The following is a 21,674-nucleotide window of genomic DNA, read 5'->3' on the forward strand; positions in this document are numbered from 1 at the left end:
GTAGCGAAATGTTTCTCCCAGATCTTTCTGTGCCTGTTATAAGCATCAGCATATATGCATTACATACTATATGCTTATTAACAACACAATACTCTGTTTTTAGGGAGAGATGATGTATGAATTGGCACACGAAATTGTTCTAATTAAATAGGTCAACGAAGATGGAAACATTTATTTTTATGATTGGACACATCAACATAACTCTGGGAAAAAGTTTAACAAAGTCATCTACCATCACAAGGAAAAGCATGCGAAAGGAGTAGGATAGTCCAGAACTAGCTTTGGGGAAAAGAAATCTAATAAAATCAAGGTCAAAGATAAAATTCCAACATTTTATTGTTTCCTGGCTGACAAATGAGCGAGGTAAGATAACTCTCAGCTTTGCAGCTATAGGATTACATTGGAAGTTTACAGAGAGGGCTTTATTAAAGATAAATTTATTAAAGATATTAAGTAGAAGGGGGGAGTTGCTAGTTATAGAAACTGACTACAGGAATGACTCCCAAATCCATGCCATAGAACTGGGCCACCAAGGGAGCTGCTGGCCTGGGAAGCTGCCTGCTGAACTGGGAAGCCATTGCTACGGCTGGCAGCTCCAGAACCACACAACCCAGGGCACAGTCCATCCTAGCAAATACGGGCACCCATTGGCCTGCCTCTTTCCACATGGATCTTGGCTCCCACATCCAAGTCTCAAGGAAGTACATCTAAATAGCAGAACTTCAATTGCATCAAAACCCTAACCTTAAGGGAGTCTGGGAAATAAAGTTTTACATTTTCCAACCTCTGCACACTAGGAGGTGACATGCTGATCTACCATATCTGCCACAGCGACAACTCACAATTCTAAGAGAAGTTGTCCAATGTAAAGGTTAAAGAAACTACGGCTCTAAGGAAAGGAGGTTCTAAAAGATAACTGCTTTGATAGCTACAGGGAATAGAGAAGCAAACTGGTGCGCCACAGGCAAACCATCTCTCTGTCCATGAGAATCTCTATCAGTCCAGATTTACCTCTTTAGTTTACATCTCCTGCCTCCTGGGGCAACAGTGTTTATGTTTACAGGTATGAAATTGGTGTTCACTTCACAAATGGGCAGGTAAAATTGTAACACCGAGAGATATTATTGTGGGCCCAGATGTCCCCAAACCCATAGCAAGCTTTCACAGTCTAACCCTCTCCCTGAAAACAGAAACAGAACTATCCCAGGAGAGAGGGTTCTGGGGGTAAGGGAGAGGAAGTGTCAATTCATCTTCACAGAGAGTATGTAGATTCGAACGAATTCTAAACAATGTGTTATTCCAGAAGATGACCCCAGACTCTGGGGTTCAGAAAGGTGCCCAATGCCAGGGAATCGCCTGGGTCATCGTATTTGTTTGGCGGGGAGAGGTGTGCGTACACACATGTTGGGGCTAGGAGGGGAAGGGGAGAATAACACACTTTCCTCACTTTAGCCCCATTGCTCAAAGTATTTAGTAGGGAGCTAGTACAAGGAAAATAAAAACGCTATTTATAGTTTGAAATCCTCCGTGGGTCTCCATGCCAATGAAAACACATGGATCCCACAATCTGACGTGCTGAAACGGCCATCTAGGTTTCAGGGGCCACAGCCTAATGACTCCCAGAGGGCAACACTACAGTTATGCCAACAGCCATCAAGAGAAGCCATCTGGAAAATTCCACTCATTCTGCTACATGGCTGAGTTGTAAAAGCAGATCCCACCCCTCTCCACACCCAGTTATGAAAGAAGACTGGAGAGCAGTGCAGAAAGTCAGTTCCAAACACGCTGCAGAGCTGACCCTGAAAAACACCTCATTTTGTCTTTTGGACCCATTCCCTTGTCTAAGTCCACTGAACATGAGCCAGTTACCTGTGACTTAATACTTTTCTACCCAGCTCCTCTCAGTGGGAGACCAAAGGCAAGTACACAAACCTCCCTCGAAATTTGACCAATTTGAAAAGTGATTATTTAAGTACCTTCTCCAGCTCTTAACCCCAGAGTGACAGCTGTGAATAGAAATTCTGTAGTTGGCAAATATTAACAAGGGCTCCTATGTGAATGACACCAAGCGAAGTTCTGTGGCAGATATAAAGCAGCAGATGCCCACAGCATCTGCTCAAGGAGATTACAATCTAGGTTGAAGGAGAATAGATAAAGCAGACAAAAAGCTAAATAGCAACACAGCAGAGCACTGGCAAGGCTGAGATGTGAAGGACACCCTTGGTCATTGTTGATAGGATTGTAATTTGTATAACCTTTTGGGGAAGCAAAAGTTGGCAATATTTGCCAGGATCCTTTAATGCATTTTCTTTGATCCAGTATTTCTAGTCTTACGTATTTTTCTTAACAAAGTATTCAAAGATACTTACAAAAATTCGTATATGAAGATATTTGATGCAGCATTTTTTAGATTAGCTAAAACTTGAATACAACCTCAATGTCTGACAATAGGGCTATGGTTAAATAAGTTAAGTAGAGAGGTACACGAGATACTATATAACTCATGAAAACATAACTTTGAAGAATATTAAATAAGATGGGGAAATGTCTCTGTAGCAGGTTGCAAAATTGGTATATAATGGGATTCTTTTCCTTTTTAAATATATGTGTCTGCACACACCCACAGAAAAAGACTAAGGGAAATACACCCAGCTGTGTTTTAGTTTCCAAATTAGGAGTTACCGGGTGGGGAAACTGTTGTGTCAAGGAAGAAGTTTATGGGAGTATTTTAATTTTCCTCTCCATACACTGCTATGTTATCTAAATTTTCTACAATGATTCTACTTTTACAACCTGGAAAACAAAACTCTAAATAATATTTTTTAAAACAGCGTGTGAGGGCCAGCCCAGTGGTGCAGCGGTTAAGTGTGCACATTCTGCTTCAGTGGCCCAGGGTTCGCCAGTTCGGATCTCGGGTACAGACGTGGCACCGCTCACCAAGCCATGCTATGCCAGGCGTCCCACATATAAAGTAGAGGAAGATGGGCACAGATGTTAGCTCAGGGCCAGTCTTCCTCAGCAAATAAGTGGAGGATTTGCAGCAGATGTTAGATCAGGGCTAATCTTCTTAAAAAAAAAAAAAGAAAAAAAGCCAGCGTGTGTATTTATTGAGGATCTACCATGAGTCAGGACCTGTATGAGATACTTCTTAAGCGTTATCTTATTTAGCCCTCACAATAATCCTGTTAAGGTATTACAATATATTTTACAGATGACAAAACTAAGACTCAAGTAACTCCCTCAAATTCCCACAGTAAGTGACAGTGTCAAGATCCGAACTCAGACATTATGTTTCTTTCTATCCTGCAGCTGTCTCAAGGTGCTATTTGAGTAAATTAAGTATCAAACGTGTTGTACTTTCAAAAGAGTAAGAGATGGTTGTGGGCTGGGCAAGATTAGTCAGAGAAGATTTCAGGTGTGAGGTAGGATATTGTCTGGTCTCTGAAGACTAGAAGAAATTCAGATAATAGCTAATATTTGCTGAGTTTTACTACATTCCACGTTCTGTTCTAGTGCTTTGCAAGTATTAACTCATTTGCTCCTCCCAACAACCTATGAGGTGGGGACTATTACTGTTCCCACTTTACAGGTGATCTGACCAAGGTCTAGAGCTAATAAGTAGTGGAGGCAGGAGCAGAACCTAGACTATCTGAGGTTTTAACCACTCTTCCCTGCTGTCTCCCTGGACATCACTGTGATGGAGCCAAGGAATGTCCAGGACACAGAGTACCCAGGAGGCCACGCACAGTCCAGCAGGCTAGAGTAGACAGTGTTTATGTGAGAAAGTGCATGTAGGTGGGACAGGAAAGCTAGGAGGTGATAAGTGAATGATAACTGGGAAAGAGTAAGTGATACGTGAAATATGATGGCTGAGGCCACTGAATTAAAAACTCTAAAAATCTAAGGTTTGGGTTATTCCTAATCCTTTGGGAGACAGAGACGACCCTCTTATCTAAAAGAAGGTAATCAGCAGAAATTATGTTCTTGTGAATGTTCTAACCGCTTTCCTCCAGCACTCACATTTCAATCACATTCCAGCTTAAAGAGATAAAGCAGGGTGGAGACACATATTTTTCTTCCTAAGAAGTGCTGAGAACAGAGGAAGAAGAAAAAAACGACCTCTGGCAAGTCACGCCAAAACCGAGAGGGCGAAAATCAAGATTATAGAGCCACAGGTCTGGGTGAGAAAGACACCTCCACAGAACACTAATTCATCTCATTTCCTACCAAGATTGCCATTTTTCTGCAAAATGGTATGTTCATTCTCACTGGAGATATATATATTTTTTAATGCATTAAGATGGGCAAAGTCTGGAAGGGATTATGTATAAGTGAAAAAGGTCATGTTATTAAAGTTTTCTGTAATATTGTTACATCATCCTTCCAATGAGATTGATCAAAGTGGGGGAAAGTTTTCAATTAGCTCCCTGGACACAGAACTTGTGCTGCTTAGTGTAAAAGTCCTATTCGTCATGTTGTCCAAAATAGCCAGTCAATATGCAGCCCTGGCATTGTGGGTTCTTCCTGCAAAGGCTCAGCCTGTTCCCTTCAGCTTCTGGGCACATCCACCATGGTTCTGATGAGCATTAGCAGCACTTAGCCTGCGCCTGTTTTTCTGGAGGGAGGAGGGAAATGAGTCAGCTTTGGTCTCTGCAGGGAGAATTCTGCTCTGTCCTACCCCATTCTGGATGAGTCAGCGCACAGAGCCCAGTTTCTTGGCCTTCTTACAAATTTTACAAATAGTGAAATTTCCTTTCAACGATGTGATTTAAAGCACCGCAGGAAGCAGCAAACGACACAGAAAATGTGGTCAGTGCACAGTGTTTAGAGTCTGGTGGAACAAGAGCTATGCATACCAAAGCAACGATACACGATACACGACAGTGTGTGAGGTCAAGAGACAGCATCAGTGGTGAGCAGTAAGTGCTGGTGCCAGCCCTGAGGGCTGGGGGTTTCATGGAGGAAGGATTTGGGCAGGGCAGGATGAGAGGAAGATCCACCGTGGGCGGGGCACGGTGGGGAGCCCAGAGAGGAATGCGTAAAACGCAGAAAGGCAGGAACAAGCAGAGCAGTGTGTGGGGGAGCAGGAGAAGCCTGGCCTGGCTGTTAGGTGGGGAGGGGTAAGGACTTCATCACAGCTAACGGCGGGGAGGGGTAGGGGGCGGTAGGTTTGAGCAAGATGTTTGAGCAAAGGAGTGACGTTTCAGCACAATTAACCTGACAAAATGACAGACATGGCAGAGATTAGAGAGGGGCGTGCCAATTAAGAGTCTACTGCCCACTGGCCGGTCATGAAAAACAGAGGAAGCTCTCAATGTGCTGGTTTGTGACGATCTCCAAGACACGATGTTAGAGTGAAAAATAAAGTACAGCATAGTGTGCATCTGTCTGTAAATATGTCTATTAAACTACCATTTGGGGGGAAATGATAGGGAAGAATATATACACGTAATTACCTCAATATGCAAAAACATCTCCAGAAGAACAGACAAGAAACTAACAAAACTGGATGCTTCCAAAAAGAAGCAGCGTGGCGGGGGGGAACAGGAAGTGGGGAGGAGGACATTCATGCGTCCTTTTGTATCTTTCAAGTTTGAATCCATGTAAAGATATAAAAAACAAAATTAACTTATACTTTAAAAATAATTCATTGCTTTTTTAATCTTTTTAAGAACTGTCCTGTCTTCAGCAAACACGTATTGTTTTAATAATTATCTCTCAACATTATCTCGTTAAAGGTTTTAAGTGCATATCATAATAATCCGGTAAGAGAAGTTAAGGTTTGGACTAGACGACTGAAAGTGGGAATGTAAGAATGAGGTGGATGCAAAACACCTCGTCTCCAGAGCCCCTGAAGATTGTGCCCCTCACACTGTGGCTAGGGGTGTTTGGGTGAAGGGCAAAAGTGACTAATTTCCAAAACTAAGTTCGCACATTTCGCTTCAGCAGGCCCAGGTTCACCAGGTCAGATCCCGGGTGCAGACATGGCACCACTTGGCAAGCCACGCTGTGGTAGGCGTCCCACATATAAAATAGAGGAAGATGGGCATGGATGTTGGCTCAGGGCCAGTCTTCCTCAGCAAAAAAAAAAAAAAAAAAAAAAGAGGAAGACTGGCAGCAGATGTTAGCTCAGGGCTAATCTTCCTCACAAAAAAAAAAAGTTGACTCCAGTTATGGCATAAGTAAAGAGCACTTCTCTGGAGCTGCCACTTTACTTGACGGTGTCACTTAAAAGTTTTATATTGAAACAAACATCTTCAGTACAAAACACAGGACTTCAAAGAAAATTCCCTCCTACAGGGTGTTCCTTTTGGCTGCATTTTTTGGATAACCCCCACAACACACACACACACACACACACACACACACAGAGGCAGGTGTTCACTTTCCTCTGCTATGAGCAGCACTTCGAAGGACTCCGTTGAGAAGCGGGCATTCAGCAGTCAGGCTCACCCCAGGCCATGCAAACAGCCCACGGGCGCTGGCAAGCTTCCCATATCCTCACACCTCTTGTGTCCTTAGACCCTCACCATTTTCCCCGACCTTCTGGGCTCTTCACTCGGAGCAGTTCCCATCCTGCCAGTGCCTGACGTCTTTGACCCTTTGATCATGCTCTTATCTGCGGCCCTGCTTCACCTTTAGGACCTGAAGCACATCCTCAGTTTACACGCTAACAATCCTGACTTCTCTCTTTAACATGGATTCTCCCTAAGCTACGTTTTCTCAGACCACCCTGAGAAATCTAGCACCTTCTACACCACCGCAGCCTTCTGGGGAGCAGCACTCCCATCAGGCACTCTCAGGTCACAAATGGAGGGGCCAGGACACAAAAAAAGTTTTTAAAAAATGTAACAGGATTCAGTGACTGATTAAAAATGGATGGAAAATGGAAGTAGGGGGCCAGCCCTGTGACCGAGTGGATAAGGTTCCACACACTCCACTTCAGTGGCCCAGGTTCCCAGGTTCGGATCCTGGCGCGGACCCACTCCACTCACCAGCCACACTGTGGTGGCATCCCATATACAAAGTAGAGGAAGATTGGCAGAGATGTTAGCTCAGGGCAACTCTTCCTCAAGCGAAAAAAAGATAGCAACAGATGTTAGCTAAGGGTGAATCTTCTTCACACAAAAAAAAATGGATGGAAAATAGAAGTATTAAATGTACCTTCAAAATCTTTGGGACTGAGGTCTGGGGTGGCAGACTTCTAAAAGAAGCCCGACCGTAATGAATCATTATATAGTACGAGGATTTGTCTAAACCAAATCCTGACTCTGACCTGCCATTAGCCCATTGACTGCACATTCCCTGCTGGGGTCTGTCGCCAACAATACGGGTCAGGTGTGTGACCTTGGCCGCTCCTGCGGCCTCCACTTACACTGCCTAGACCAGGCTTTGGCTTCTTATTCCTGCTCCACTGGTCTGCAACTCCTCGTCTGGTCCCAATTCTGCCTTCTCCACACTGACCACCCATCACAGTGGGACAGGAAGACGGAGGAGTCAAAGGAGATGCTTGGGTGCACCCAAGATTGAATGCCCCATTGACAACATCAAGGAAGTCCAGAGAAGAGGCTTGCCGAGCACAGTGATGAGCACCCTTGGGAGGTAGTTGGTACTGTAGTTAAGTGGTGGACTCTGGAGTCAAGCAGACCCAGGCTCAGATCCTGCCTGATATTGTCCACTTTACAACATATTGATAAGAATGAGTAACATCAATCGCCCATTTTCTATTGGCCAGGCATTCTGCTGAGCTCTTAATATGCTTTACCTCATGAATCCTCACAGAAACTCTTTGAGTTGAGTATTCTTATTGTCCTCATATTACCCATGAAGCAACTGAGCTGTAGAGAAGTTAAGTAATTTGTCCAAGGTCACACAACTTTTTAAGTGGTAGGACTGGGATTCATACCCAGGTCTGACTCTAAAGCCTATGCCTTTAGTCAAATAACTAAATTGTGTAGACAGGGAATAAGTCAGAAAATCAGATTTGAAAATCAAGTCTAGTCATTCTCCTCATCATAGACCAACAGTCCCTGCCTGAGAGGCAACAGCATAAATATTAAGAGCCAGACTTAGGAGCCAGACTTTCTGAGTTCAAATTCTGACTTTGTCACTTAGAAGCTGTGTGACCTTGAGCAAGTTACTCAGACTCTCTGTGGCTCAGTTTTCTCCTATATAAAATGGAACCAGTAACAGAGCCTACTTCATAGGGTTGTTCTAGGATTAAGTTATTATATCTGTAGCACCTAGAACAATGTTTGGTATATAGTTGGCACTATGTAATATTGACTATGGTTAGTCCTGCAACTCGTTCTCAGTTTAAGTTTAGGAAGTTGAGAGGAGAAAGACAAAATCCTGGTAGACAGGTTACGTGCCAGAGAACATTACAAATCTTCCAATCAGCAGGTCCCTCCCTACCCTCAAGCTACATGAGGCAAGAGCAAGAGGTTTGGAGTCAGAAAGACCTGGATTCAATTATTCCTTCACCACCTACTCTGTGGCCTTGGGCAAGTCACTTGACCTCTTGAGCCTCAGTTTCCTCATTTGTGACACTGACCCAAATCTGGGAGGACTAAAGGAGATAATTACATAAGATATGCGTGCTGGTGCTTCTCAGCCACACAGAGGCAGAAGCGAGGTGGTTTATTCTTGTAAAGTCTTGCTCAGGAAGGAAAGGCAGACTTTGGTACAGAGTTGGTCAAACATTAACTAAGGGCAGCCTCTTTTGCTAGCTCTCTACCAAATGGCATGGCATGTTTGTTCCAGTAAAAGCTCTCTGCATTCTGGCTTATTAAGTCATAAAATAAGGACACAACCAAATCTCAGTCCCTTATAGGTCACTTCCTCTGGGGAACTTAAACTTTTAAAATATTGCAGGCAACGAGCATTACAGTTGGATTTCAAAGCAACCTCGGGGTCAGAAGACCTAGGCTCTCCTTTCTGGCTTTGAGCAAGTTATCTAACTTTCCTGGGCTTCCATTACATCACCTGAAAATTGGGGAAAACAAGATTTAGCCCCAGAGAGTTTTATAAGGATTAAATCACATAATATATAACCTACGCTCATTCTTTTCTGCTTTTCTCCTATTAAAATGGACTAAACATCCTTCTTCCCTCTAAGGCAATCCCTCCCCCCATGCTCTGGTTCCCTTCTCCTCCCTGCCTTCTCAGAGATTTCACTCCACCAGTCGTCCGCTCTCTTTTGTATCTTCTTTCCTTTGCTCTCTCTACCAGCTCGTTCCACTCACTCACATCAACATTTACATATGCCTAAGTCTCTCCTATCAGAAGAAAAAAAACTCCCTCAAATTCGTATCCCACAAATTTCTTAAGAAAATCAAGCTGCTATCTCCATTTCCTTACCTCCTCCTTCTCAATTCTTTCTGATCTATATGATGCCCATACCACTCCACTAAAAATGCTGCCACCCAAACTGCCAAAAGGCTCCCTCCAATAGGCAACTTTTAGCTCTTAATTTATTTGACCTTTCAACAAGATTCACTCCTGTTAGCCATTCTTTCTTTCAAAACATTTTCCCCTTGGGTTCCAGAAGGTCTCATTCTTCTGATTTTCCTCCTGCCTCTCAGGCTTATTCTTATTCTCCCTGGTTAGCACCCGTTCTTCTTCCCTAAGTGTTGATCCTTTTCAAGAATATTGCCTAGGCCCTCTTCACTCTTTCCACATGAACTATCCCTTCATCCATTTACCACTTCTCCTTTCCCCATTCAATCACCATCAATATAGTAACAACCCCAGCTGAATGTTCCACAGGTCTCCCAAACTCAACCAAAAAATTACAACATGGGTTTCCAGTCCAGCGTGTAAGAAGCTTAGAAGTCACCACTTCATCCTAACAAGTAAAAAGCTGAAGAAACTGAAAAATCAACAACTCTTCTTAGATCCATCAGAGAAGTGAGGTCACAGGGCAAACTGCTGCCCCTCAAATGGGAGGTCAACAGGAGAATACAAAGAATCACAATGCACTGGAGCAGAAACCTCCAGAGCGTCAGGGGAGGGAAACCTGAACTGTAATTGACAAATGACCAGAGGCTCAGTGTGCACAGGTCTGAGAGATAAAGACTCCAGGGAGACCCAGTCATTGGGAGGCCCCCACACTTCTGAAAGTTTTACCCCCTGAAGCTTCACCAGGTTCTCAGAGTGAATATTGGAGAAAAAGCCCAAGTACTTCTGACAGGGGGCGGAGAAAGGGAACCGTTTTGAAATACTCCAGAGCATTCTGTTCTTCTTCTTTGTTGTGTGTGTGTGTGTGTGTGTGTGTGTGAAGAAGAGTCACCCTGAGCTAGCAGCTGCACCAGTCTTCCTCAACTTCGTATGTGGGATGCTTCCACAGCACGGCTGATGAGTGGAGTAGGTCTGCACCTGGGATCCAAATCTGTGGACCCAGGCCACCGAAGCAGAGCGCAGAACTTTAACCACTTGGCCGCAGGGCCAGCCCCTCTGTTCTTAATATGGTCTGCCCTCAGGAGAAATTATTAAACCAGAACTAACTTGCCGGGGATTTATCAGAGTCTAACCCTGAGGGAAGGCAAATACCCAACTCCAGCTGGCTCTAGGCATACTGTCCTCCCTAAATGGAGGGAGGGGCCTGAGAAGCACTGTGAATTTCCCAGTCTAGACGCACAGGCTCACTAAAGGACTGAGACCAATCATAGGGCTATAGAACACTTTCCCACCCCCCACACCATAGCACTATATTACTAAAGGCCTATTTACTGAAGTTCCTTTTACCCAGTACATCATGCCTGGCTATCAAGAAAAATTACAAGACACACTAAAAGGCAAAAGACACAGTTTAGGGGCTGGCCCAGTGGTGTAGTAGTTAAGTTCACACACTCTGCTTTGGCAGCCCAGAGTTCACGGGATCAGATCTCTGGCATGGACCTGCATACTGCTCATCAAGCCATGCTGTGGCAGCATCCCACATACAAAATACAAGAAGATTGGCATAGATGTTAGTTCAGTGACAATCTTCCTCAAGCAAAAAGAGGAGGATTGGCAATGGATGTTAGCTCAGGGCCAATCTTCCTCACCAAAAAGAAAAAAGCAAAAAAAACCAGTTTAAAGAGACAGAGCAAGCATGAGAATCAGACTTGGATATGGCAGGGATTTTGGAATTACCAGACTAAGAATTTAAAATAGCTATGATAAGTATGCTAAGGGCTTTAATAGATAAAATAGACATCATGCAAGAACAGATAGGCAATGTAAGCAGAAAGATGGAAATTCTAAGAAAGAACCGAAAAGAAAAATATCTAAAACACTGTAACAGAAATGAAGAATGTCTTTGATGGGCTTATTAGTAGACAAGACACAGCTGAGGAAAGAATCTCTGAGCTTGAGAATATCTCAATACAATCTCTAAAACTGAAAAGCAAAGAGAAAAAAGACTGAAAAAAAAAACAGAATAGAATACCCAAGAACTGTAGGACAACTAAAAAAGGTATACCACATGTGTGATGGGAATATCAGAAGGAGAATAAAGAGAGAAAGAAACAGAAGAAATATTTGAAAAAATGAATAATTAAGAATTTCCCTCAATTGATGTTAGACACCAAACTACAGATCCAGGAAGCTCAGAGAACACCACGTAGGATAAATGCCAAAAAACCCTACACCTAGCACATCACTTTCAAACTACAGAAAAATCAAAGAGACAGGAAAAATCTTGAAAGATACCAAAGGGAAAAAATACCTTACCTATAGAGGAGCAAAGATAAGAATTACATCCAACTTCTCGGAAACCACACAAGCAAAAAGTAGAGTGAACTATTTAGTGTTCAGAGAAAAAAAATCCACCATCCCAGAATTCTGAACCCTGTGAAATTACCCTTCAAAAGTGAAGAATAAATAGAGATTTTCTCAGACAAACAAAAATTGAGGGAATTTGTTGCCAGTAGAACTGTCTTGCAAAAAATGTTAAAGGAAGTTCTTCAGAGAGAAGGAAAATTATATAGGTCAGAAACCTGGATCTTCGTAAAGAAAAGAAGAGGATCAGAAAATGAATAAATGAAGGTAAAATTAGAAGTTTTATTTTTCTTATCCTTAATTGATCTAACAGATATTACGTGGCTCAAAATAACAATAGTAGCAATGTATCCAATTATGCAACAGGAAGAAAATCAGAAAGGACATAGTTGAACTCAATAGCACCATCTATCAACTGGATATAATTGACATTTGTAAACTACTTCATCCAACAACAGCAAATTACACAGTCTTCTCAAACTCATGTGGAACATTCACATACTTTGATAGACCACATTTTGGCCATAAAACACACCATACCAAAGTAAGAAGAATACAAATTGTAGAATGTCTGCTTTCAGACCACAATGGAATTAAACTAGAAATCAATGACAGAATGATATCTGGGAAACTCCAAAATACTTGGAGATTAAACAAGACACTCCCAAATAACATGTGTCAAAGAAGAAATCTGAGGCGAACTTTAAAATATTTTCAACTATATGAAAATAAAAACACAACTCATCAAAATTTGTGGGATGTAGTGAAAGCAGTGCTTAGCGGGAAATTTATAGCACTAAATGTATATATTAGAAAAGAAGAACGATCAGACTGAGTATTCCCAGAAAAGAAAAAAACGGGGGGGCTGGCCCCGTGGCCGAATGGTTAAGTTCGCGCACTCCGCTGCAGGCAGCACAGTGTTTCGTCAGTTCGAATCCTGGGCGCGGACATGGCACTGCTCATCGGCCCACACTGAGGCAGCATCCCATATACCACAACTAGAAGGACCCACAACAAAGAATATACAACTATGGACCAGGGGGCTTTGGGGAGAAAAAGGAAAAAATAAAATCTTTAAAAAAAAAAAAGAAAGAAAAAAACGGACAAAGATCTAAAATCAATCATCCAAGCCTCTACTTTAGAAAACTGGAAAAAAGAAAAGCAAATTAAATCTAAAGTAAGCAGAAAAAAAGAAATAATTAGAGCAGAAATCAATGAAATTGAAAAGAGCAAATCAATAGAGAAAGTCAATGAAACCAAAAACCAGTTCTTTGAAAATACTAATAAAATTTTAAAAAGAGAGAGAATGCAAATTACTAATATCAGAAATGAAAGAGCGAACATCACTCCAGATCCTATGGACATTAACAGATAATAAAGGAATATTACAAAGAACTCTATGCCCACATATCTGATAAACTAGATGAAACAGACCAATTCCTTGAAAAACAGTCTACCAAACTCACATAAGAAGAGACAAACAATCTGAACAAGCCTATATCTCTTAAAGAAATTGAATCAATAACTAACAAGCTTTCAAAAAAGAAAGCACTAGGCCCAGATGGGTTCACTGGTGAATTCTACAGAACATTTAAGGAAGAAATTATACCAGTTCTATACAATCTCTTTGAGAAGATAGAAGCAGAAAGAGTACTTCTTAACTCATTCTATGAGGCCAGTATTACCCTGATACCGAAACAAGACAAAGGCATTACAAGAAAAATAAAAACTACAAACCAATATCTCTCATGAACATGGATGTAAAAATCCTCAACAAAATATTAACAAATCAAACCCAACAATGTATAAAAAAAATATACACTATGACCAAGTGAGATTTATCCCAGATATGCAAGGCTGATTCAATATTCAAAAATCAATTAACGTCATCCATCAAATCAACAAGCTAAAGAAGAATGAATCACATGATCATATGAATTAGAAGCAGAAAAAGCATTTGACAAAATCCAACACTCATTCATGATAAAAACTCTCAGCAAACTAGGAATAGAGGGAAACTTCCTCAACATGATGAAGAATATCTACAAAAAACCTACAGCTAATATCATACTTAATGGTGAGAAACCAGAAGTTTTCCCACTGAGATCACGAAAAAGGCAAGGGTGTCACCCCTCACCACTGCTTTTCAATGTCATACTGGAAGTCCTAGCTAATGCAATAAGACAAGAAAATAAAAGGTATCCAGACTGGTAAGGAAGAAACGAAACTGTCTTTGTTCTCAGATGACATGATCTTCTATGTAGAAAATCTAAAATAAATGACAAAAAACCTTATAGAACTAATAATTGATTATAACAAGGTTGCAGGATAAAAGGTTAATATACAAAACTCAATTGCTTTCTTATATACCAGCAATGAACAAGTGGAATTCGACATTTAAAAAAACAGTATTAGCACACCCAAAAATGAAACAATTGGGTATAAATTTAACAAAATATGCATTAGATCTATATGAAGAAAATTACAAAATTCTGATAAAAGAAATGAAAGAACTAAATAAATGCAGAGCTATTCCACGTTCACAATAGGAAGAGTCAATACTGTCAATATGTCAGTTCTTCCTAACTTGATCCATAGATTCAATGCAATCCCAATCAAAAGCCTAGCGAGTTGTTTTATGGATATCAACAAACTGATTCTAAAGTTTATATGAAAAGGGGAAAGACCCAGAATAGCCAACATAGTAGTGAAGGAGAAGAATGCAGTTGGAGGACTGACACTACCCAACTTCAAGACTTACTATAAAGCTACATTAATCAAGACAGTGTGGTATTGGCAAAAGAATAGACAAACAGATCAATGAAACAAAAGAGAGAGCCCCAAAATAGATCCACATAAATATAGTCAACTCATCTTTGATAAAGGAGCAAAAGCAATACAATGGAGCAAAGATAGTCTTTTCAACACATGGTGCTGAAACAACTGGACATCCACATGGAAAAAAATGAATCTTACATCCTTCACAAAAATCAACTCATAATGGATCATAAACCTAAATGTAAAAAGTGAAACTATAAAACTCCTAGAAGATAGCATAGGAGAAAATCTAGGTGACCTTAAGTTTAGTAGTGACTATTTAGATACAACACTAAAGGCACAATCCAGGAAAAAAAGAATTCATAAACTAGACCTCATTAAAATTAAAATGTTATGCTTTGTGAGGAGACATCATCAAGAAAAGGAAAAGATAAGCCATAGACTAGGAAAAAAATATTTGCAAAAGACATATCTGATAAAAGACTGTTATCCAGAACAAATAAAGAACTCTTAAAACTTGACAATAAGAAAACAAGCAACCCATTAAAAAATGAGCTAAAGACTTTAACAAATATATCACCAAAGAAGATATACAGATGGCAAATAAGCATATGAAGAGATACTCCACAACACATGTCCTCAGGGAAATGCAAATTAAAACAACAATGAATTACCACTACACATCTACTAGAATGGCCAAAGTCCAGAACACAAAGATGTGGAGCAAGAGGAACTCTCATTCGTGGCTAATGGGATTGAAAAATGGTACAGCCACTTTGGAAGACAGTGTGGAGATTTCTTACAAAATTAAGCATACTCTTACCGTACAATCCAGCAGTCACGCTCCTTGGTATTTACCCAAAGGAGTCGAAAAAACTTACATCCACACAAAACCCTGCACACAGTTATTTACAGCAGCTTTATTCATAATTGCCCAAACTTGGAAGTGATCAGTATGTCCTTCGGTGTGTGAATGAATAAATAAACTGTAATACATTCAAACAATGGAATATTATCCAGCACTAAAAAGAAATGAGCTATCAAGCCGTAAAAAGATATGGAGGAAACTTAAATGCATATTACTAAGTGAAAGAAGCCAATCTGAAAAGGCTGCATACAGTATGATTCCAACCATATGACAATCTGGAAAAGGCAAATATGAAGACAGTAAAAAGACCAGTGGTTGTCAGGAGTTAAGAGGGAGGGATGCATAGGCAGAGCACAGAGGATTTTTAGGGCAATGAAACTGCTCTGTATGATACTATAACGGTAGATACACGTCACTATAAATTTGTCCAAACTCAGAAAATGTACAACACTAAGAGTGAACTGTAATGTAACCTATGGACTCCAGGTGATGATGATGTGTCAATGTAGGTTCATCAGTCTAACAAATGTACCACTCTGGGGGCCCATCTGGTGGTTCAGTGGTTAAGTGCGCACGTTCCGCTTCGGTGGCCCGGGGTTAGCCAGTTAGGATCCCAGGTGCGGACATGGTACCAGCTTGTCAAGCCATGCTGTGGTAGGCGTCCCACATATAAAGCAGAGGGAGATGGGCATGGATGTTAGCTCAGGGCCAGTCTTCCTCAGCAAAAAGAGGAGGACTGGCAGTAGTTAGCTAAGGGCTAATCTTCCTCAAAAACAAAATAAAATAAAACCTACCACTCTGGTGGGGCATGTTAATAAGGGGGGAGGCTGTGCATGTGTGGCAACAGGGGTATATGGGAAATCTCTGTACTTTCCACTCAATTTTGCTGTGAACCTAAAAATATTCTAAAAAATAAAATCTATTAAAAAAAACTATGCTGATTATCTTCCCCCACTATACCCCACCCCACAAATAAAATAGCTGACCTTCTCAGGGTTCTTAGTTTTTTTTGCTTTTTTTTTAAGATTTTTTTTATTTTTCCTTCTTCTCCCCAAAGCCCTGGGGTACATAGTTGTGTGTTTTTGTGGTTTTTTTAGTTGTGGGTCCTTCTAGTTGTGGCATGAGGGACGCCGCCTCAGCATGGCTTGATGAGTGGTGCCATGTCCACAGCCAGGATTTGAATTGGGGAAACCCTGGGCCGCCGAAGCGGAACATGCGAACTTAACTACTCGGCCACCAGGCCGGCCCCAGGTTCTTAGTTTCAAACAACAAAATTCACCCAGGCTTATTCAAGGAGAAAGGAAATTTTATTGAATAACTCAACTCATCTGTCTACTCCAGTTTTGCCGCACTCCAATCCACCCTCGCCATTCAGCCAAAGTGAGCTTTCTACCACGCATTCTTGAAAACCCTGCAATAGGTTTCATTTGTTCTTAGGACAAAGTTTAAACACTTGGGAGATGCTGTGAGTGCCTTGCCTACATCCCCTTGGCCCAACCTGGGTATCACCTACTGACTATTCCCACACGTGCAATGGGCTTCTGTGTCTCCCAGCCTGCCTGGAGGCGTTCTCTGAAGAGCTGGGGCAGGCCCCCAGGAGCAATCTCCAACCAGTGAGGGACAAGAGTGGTGGATAAATGCCCCTCATTGCCTGGACCAATGTGACAACTCAGAGGCATGGCGTACAGGGTCTCTCAGGGGTCTCCAGTGGCACTGAGCTTCAGCTGTGCAGAGCAGTACCCCGCTGACTAACAAAGCCCTTTATGGGCTTTCTTCCCTCCTCTGTCTTAATTCCCCCTTCCTTCACCACGCTTCCTGGAACCACCTTCCAAAGAAACTACTTCCACACAAATGCCTGCCTCAGTTTCTGCTTTGGGGCTACCCCAACCTAAGACAGTCCCCTTACATGGTCTACAACTCCCCTCATGATTGGGCTCCCGCTTCCTTTTCCGACACTAGGCTTTGCTACTTCCCAGTTTGCACTCTGTTCTCATGGCGCATGGAAACTCTTTCAGCTCCTTTCTTGCTCTCTCTCTTCTAGGCCTTTGCACATACTATCCTTTTCCTCCTAGAACACTCTGTCTCCTACTCTTCTTCTAACTAACTCCTATTCAACCCTGATATATCTGCCTAAATGTCACTTCTTCCAGAAAACCTTCCTGAATTCCCAAGTTCAGATTTTGAGTTCCTTCTATCTGCTCTTAAGGCATCCTGTTCTTCCCCAAACATAGCACTTATCATATCATTTTGTAGAAGTTTCTTAGTTCTCTATTTCCACCTGTATTCTGTAAGTTTCAGGAGAACAGGGACCATCTCTTTCTTGTTTTTTGTTGCAGCAGAATCATCTAGCACAGTTTCAGGCACAAAGTAGAACTTTATGAATACTGGCATACAGTAGGTGCCAAAAAACATTTGTGAAAATGAAAAGAAAAGAAGCACCGAAACAGTGCTCCAGACGAGTTACAGCATTACTTAATCAAACTGCCAGGACACAGTTCAGAGAAGCCGCACGAGATGATAAGGTCCAACTTCCTTCTGGTTCCCACCTGAGTCACTCTCTGGGACACAACATGGACCAACCTCCAATGCAGAAATCGAGAAAATATCTTCCAATAAATAGGACACAAACTACATAGGTCTATGCATAGTGTCACCTTCAAAATAATTCATAATTCACGAACTGATTTAGAGTTAGCCTTGAAATTTTAGCAGCAAGGCCTCAAAGTCTAAGAATAAAATGCCTGTAATTTGGCAACAGAACAGACAGCCTGTATCAGAGTAAGTTAACTGCTGAATCAAATAGCACAGTAAAGTCCAATTTGATCTGGCGGCTCTCCTTCAAGTGATGACCCAGGGACTTCCAGTCAGCAAGGCGGAAGAGGGAAAGAGGGAAGACAGAGAGGGTGAAGGAGCTCACGCCGGATACCAAACCACCTTAGCCCTGAAGTAAACGCGTCCGTTCCATTTACACTCCTCTGCTGAGAAGTAGTCACACGGCGCCCCCAGGCTGTGAGGTCTGGGGTCGGGGGGCGTGCTAATGTAGGTTCTGGCTGGGCATCTCCTTGTTAACAATTCTCCACACCATGCAAGGGAACAGAGATCTTGAGAAGTCAGCTAGTTACCTCTGAAACCCTGCCAGAAGTATTATTTTATTTTAGGAAACCGAAGTGATCTGATAAGAAGTGGGCTTCCTTATTGGTACAGTTACAATACTTTCATCATATCAAAGGGAGACAAACACGGACATTGCTAGCCTCTCTCACAGGGACCACTGCAATATTCCCTGCCCTTGTTGGTTTCCCTGCTTCCAATTCCACTCTGTTCCACCCTCACCTCCACTTCTAACCGATCGTACAGTTTGCTTTCAGAATACAGTCATGCGACACTTAATGACGGGGATACGTTCTGAGGAATTTGTCGTCAGGCGATTTCATCACTGGGCAAACATCATAGAGTGCACTTCCACAAACCTAGTTGATATAGCCTGCTACACACTTAGGCTATATGGTACTTATCTTATGGGACCACCATCGAATATTCTGTCCATCATTGACCAAAACACTGCTATGCGGTGCATGACTGTAATTGCTCTAAATTCAAATCTGCCCCATTTAAAGCACATCAATGCTCCCTAGTACCTTTAGGATGAAGTGTACATTCCTCTGCGAGGCATAAAAGGCCCACCAAGCTCCGGCTTCAGCCTACCCCTCCAACCTCACCTCCTGCCCCTCCCTCTCTCACTCTGTGCACCGAACTACCAGGTGATCCCCAAAGCATCAGGCTACTTCATGCCTTCACGCTTGTGCATATGCCATGTCTCTGTCCAAAATGCCTTCTCCCCTTCTCCAGGGCAACACTTGTTTTATCCTTCAAGATTCAGCTCAAGTCTCTCTTCCTCTGTGAAGCCTTCTTCGAATCTACCCATCCTCCCAACCACAGTTAATCATTTTCTCTTCTGAGCCATCACTTTTCTTTGTACCTACATTGAGTATCACACCACACTACAATTACTTGTTTATACATCTGTCTTACCTATTAAACTATTAGACTGTGAACTCCTCAAAGTCAAGGACCAAGTCTTTTCATTGCTGTGTTTTCAGAGCCTGACATAATATCCAATGTGTACTGGGAACTCAATAAATGTTTGATGAATGAATTAATGCAAGTATACACATGTGAAGGAATCCCATGTTTCTAGCTTGTGACTGGAAAATTCGTGAACGATTTCATTCTGATTTGAGATTCAGCTGAAGCTGAGGAGTCAAAACAGTATTTTCTCATTTCTGCTGATCTTTTTTTTTTTTTTGAGGAAGATTAGCTCTGAGCTAACATCTGCCACCAATCCTCCTATTTTTTTGCTGAGGAAGATTGGCCCTGAGTTAATATCTGTGCCCATCTTCCTCTATTTTATATGTGGGATGCCTACCACAGTGCGGCTTGACAAGTGGTGCATAGGTCCACACCCGGGATCTGAACTGGTGAACCCTGGGCTGCTGAAGCGGAACGTGCGAACTTAACCACTATGCCACTGGGCTGGCCCCACGCTGATCCTTTTATACATATTCATGCAGGTTTAAAGCAAATATGAAGAACTAACTCAGACACCCAGATGGAACACAAGCAGGAGTAAGTTCCTGTCCAATGAGAAATCAACACAACAGAGAATTTATGCCCAGGCTAACCAACTTTCTATGGATGAAGATGGATTCAAATTTTAATTTTTTTTTCACTTGAATATCATTATTTACTTATTTATTTTTGTTTAATTTTTTTAATCTCCTTTTTATAACTAGAACCAGATAAACATAGGTAAATTTGTTTCATTAAAGAAATTTTTAGGGGGAAAAAAGTCAAATATTCACAGTTCTTCTCAATTAAAATGTCAATGCTTATACCAAAAATAGAAGTTTTCTAAGTATCAGAAGACAACAACTTAACATAACCTTTCCTAGCCTGACTATTTAACTTTGATCTAAATCATATGTCATAATTTCAATGCTTGAGTTTAACTATATATTCACAATCCCATCTTTCATGGTTCAGTCCTGCCAATTTTATTAACCAAGAAGACAGTAGGAAATGACACTGAGATGGAATATGTACCAGTTACTATGTTAGATGCTATTTATACATCATCTTTTTTAATATCCCTAACAACCTCATAAGGAAAGGCAGTACACCCTGGGTAGGTTTTAGGCTGTCCACATCTGAACTCCCTATATACATTTGAGGAATTTCCCATCATATGAGTCCTGTTGGAGACAGTCTGCCTCCCTCTATAATGGCTGGAAAGCCATGTTCTCACTTACCAAGACTTCCTTACCACTAGGAAGTTGGCAGGAAGCCTAGGCCACCTATCAGATAGACTGATCCAGACTCGAATCAGAAGCCAGCAACCCAGAGAAGCGGGCACCATGAAGAATCTCTGCTAATTAAATTCTTACCTGTGTCCGTGGAATAAAGAAGCCGCCGAAGGGAAGATCTGAGGGACAAAGCAGTCATCCAGCAACGTGAACAGCATGGGGTGTTCAAGGACTGTGGAGAGGAGTGGTTTCGTCTAATGTCACCGGACAGAATAAAGACAGACAACGTAAGCTCAGAGTCTTACGTTTTACCCTCATAACAAGGACAGAAATCCAAAACTTTATGTAACTTAAAAAATAAAGCTCTCTTATGTATTTTTCCACAATAAAAAAAACGTTAAAAAAAAATAAAGACAAAACTCTTATCTCTCATGGCTGCAAAACTGAGACAGTCAGAAAACAACAAAAACTTTGAATCTGTGGGTCATCCAATTGTATGTTCATTCCACAGCCTTGCGCGATCTTTTGTGAGCGATTTAGAGTAGAGTGGAAAGAACTTAACCCCAAGGACTAGAATTGGGAAATACGCCAGCATTTGGCCAACTCCGAGTGCTCAAAAACCTCACTTTCACTGACCCTCCTCACCAACTAAAGCAGCCACTCCCTCCCTGCCCAGTGAGACTGTTCCGGCTCCCCTGATGATCCTGAAACTTGAGGGAAGCACTACGTTCATCTACTCCACCTACACAGACACTCATTATCTCTGAGCTGTTCGCTAGCGTAGATCTCAGCATGCCCTGAAGAGCCAATTACAAGGTCAGACTCCTGATGCCACTGGTGAGACAGGCTTTGTTACAGTGCTCGTTACAGTATTGTTTGAGATGACTGATCCTGAATATCAAGATGAAATAGTGATGCTGACACACAACGAGGATGGGAAGAGAATGGCTGGATCCAGGAGA

The 21,674-nt window shown here is 41.8% G+C and overlaps 1 long non-coding RNA gene across 3 annotated transcripts in view; it reads right to left on the reverse strand.

Annotated features, from left to right (window-relative positions):
• Positions 1-21,674, reverse strand: part of LOC102148896 (uncharacterized) — a 73,250-nt gene that overhangs the window by 14,634 nt on the left and 36,942 nt on the right. Inside the window, exon 2 of one of the 3 annotated variants that reach the window (XR_011439203.1) lies at positions 20,854-20,944. The exons of 1 other annotated variant lie outside the window; for it this stretch is intronic. This is a non-coding gene — a long non-coding RNA (uncharacterized lncRNA). Of the gene's footprint in view, positions 1-20,853; positions 20,967-21,674 lie in introns of all 3 variants that reach the window. One more of the 3 variants, XR_002808071.2, reaches the window with a different exon arrangement.

The sequence above is a fragment of the Equus caballus genome, chromosome 5 (genome assembly GCF_041296265.1).
Source record: "Equus caballus isolate H_3958 breed thoroughbred chromosome 5, TB-T2T, whole genome shotgun sequence".
Lineage (NCBI taxonomy): Eukaryota > Metazoa > Chordata > Mammalia > Perissodactyla > Equidae > Equus > Equus caballus.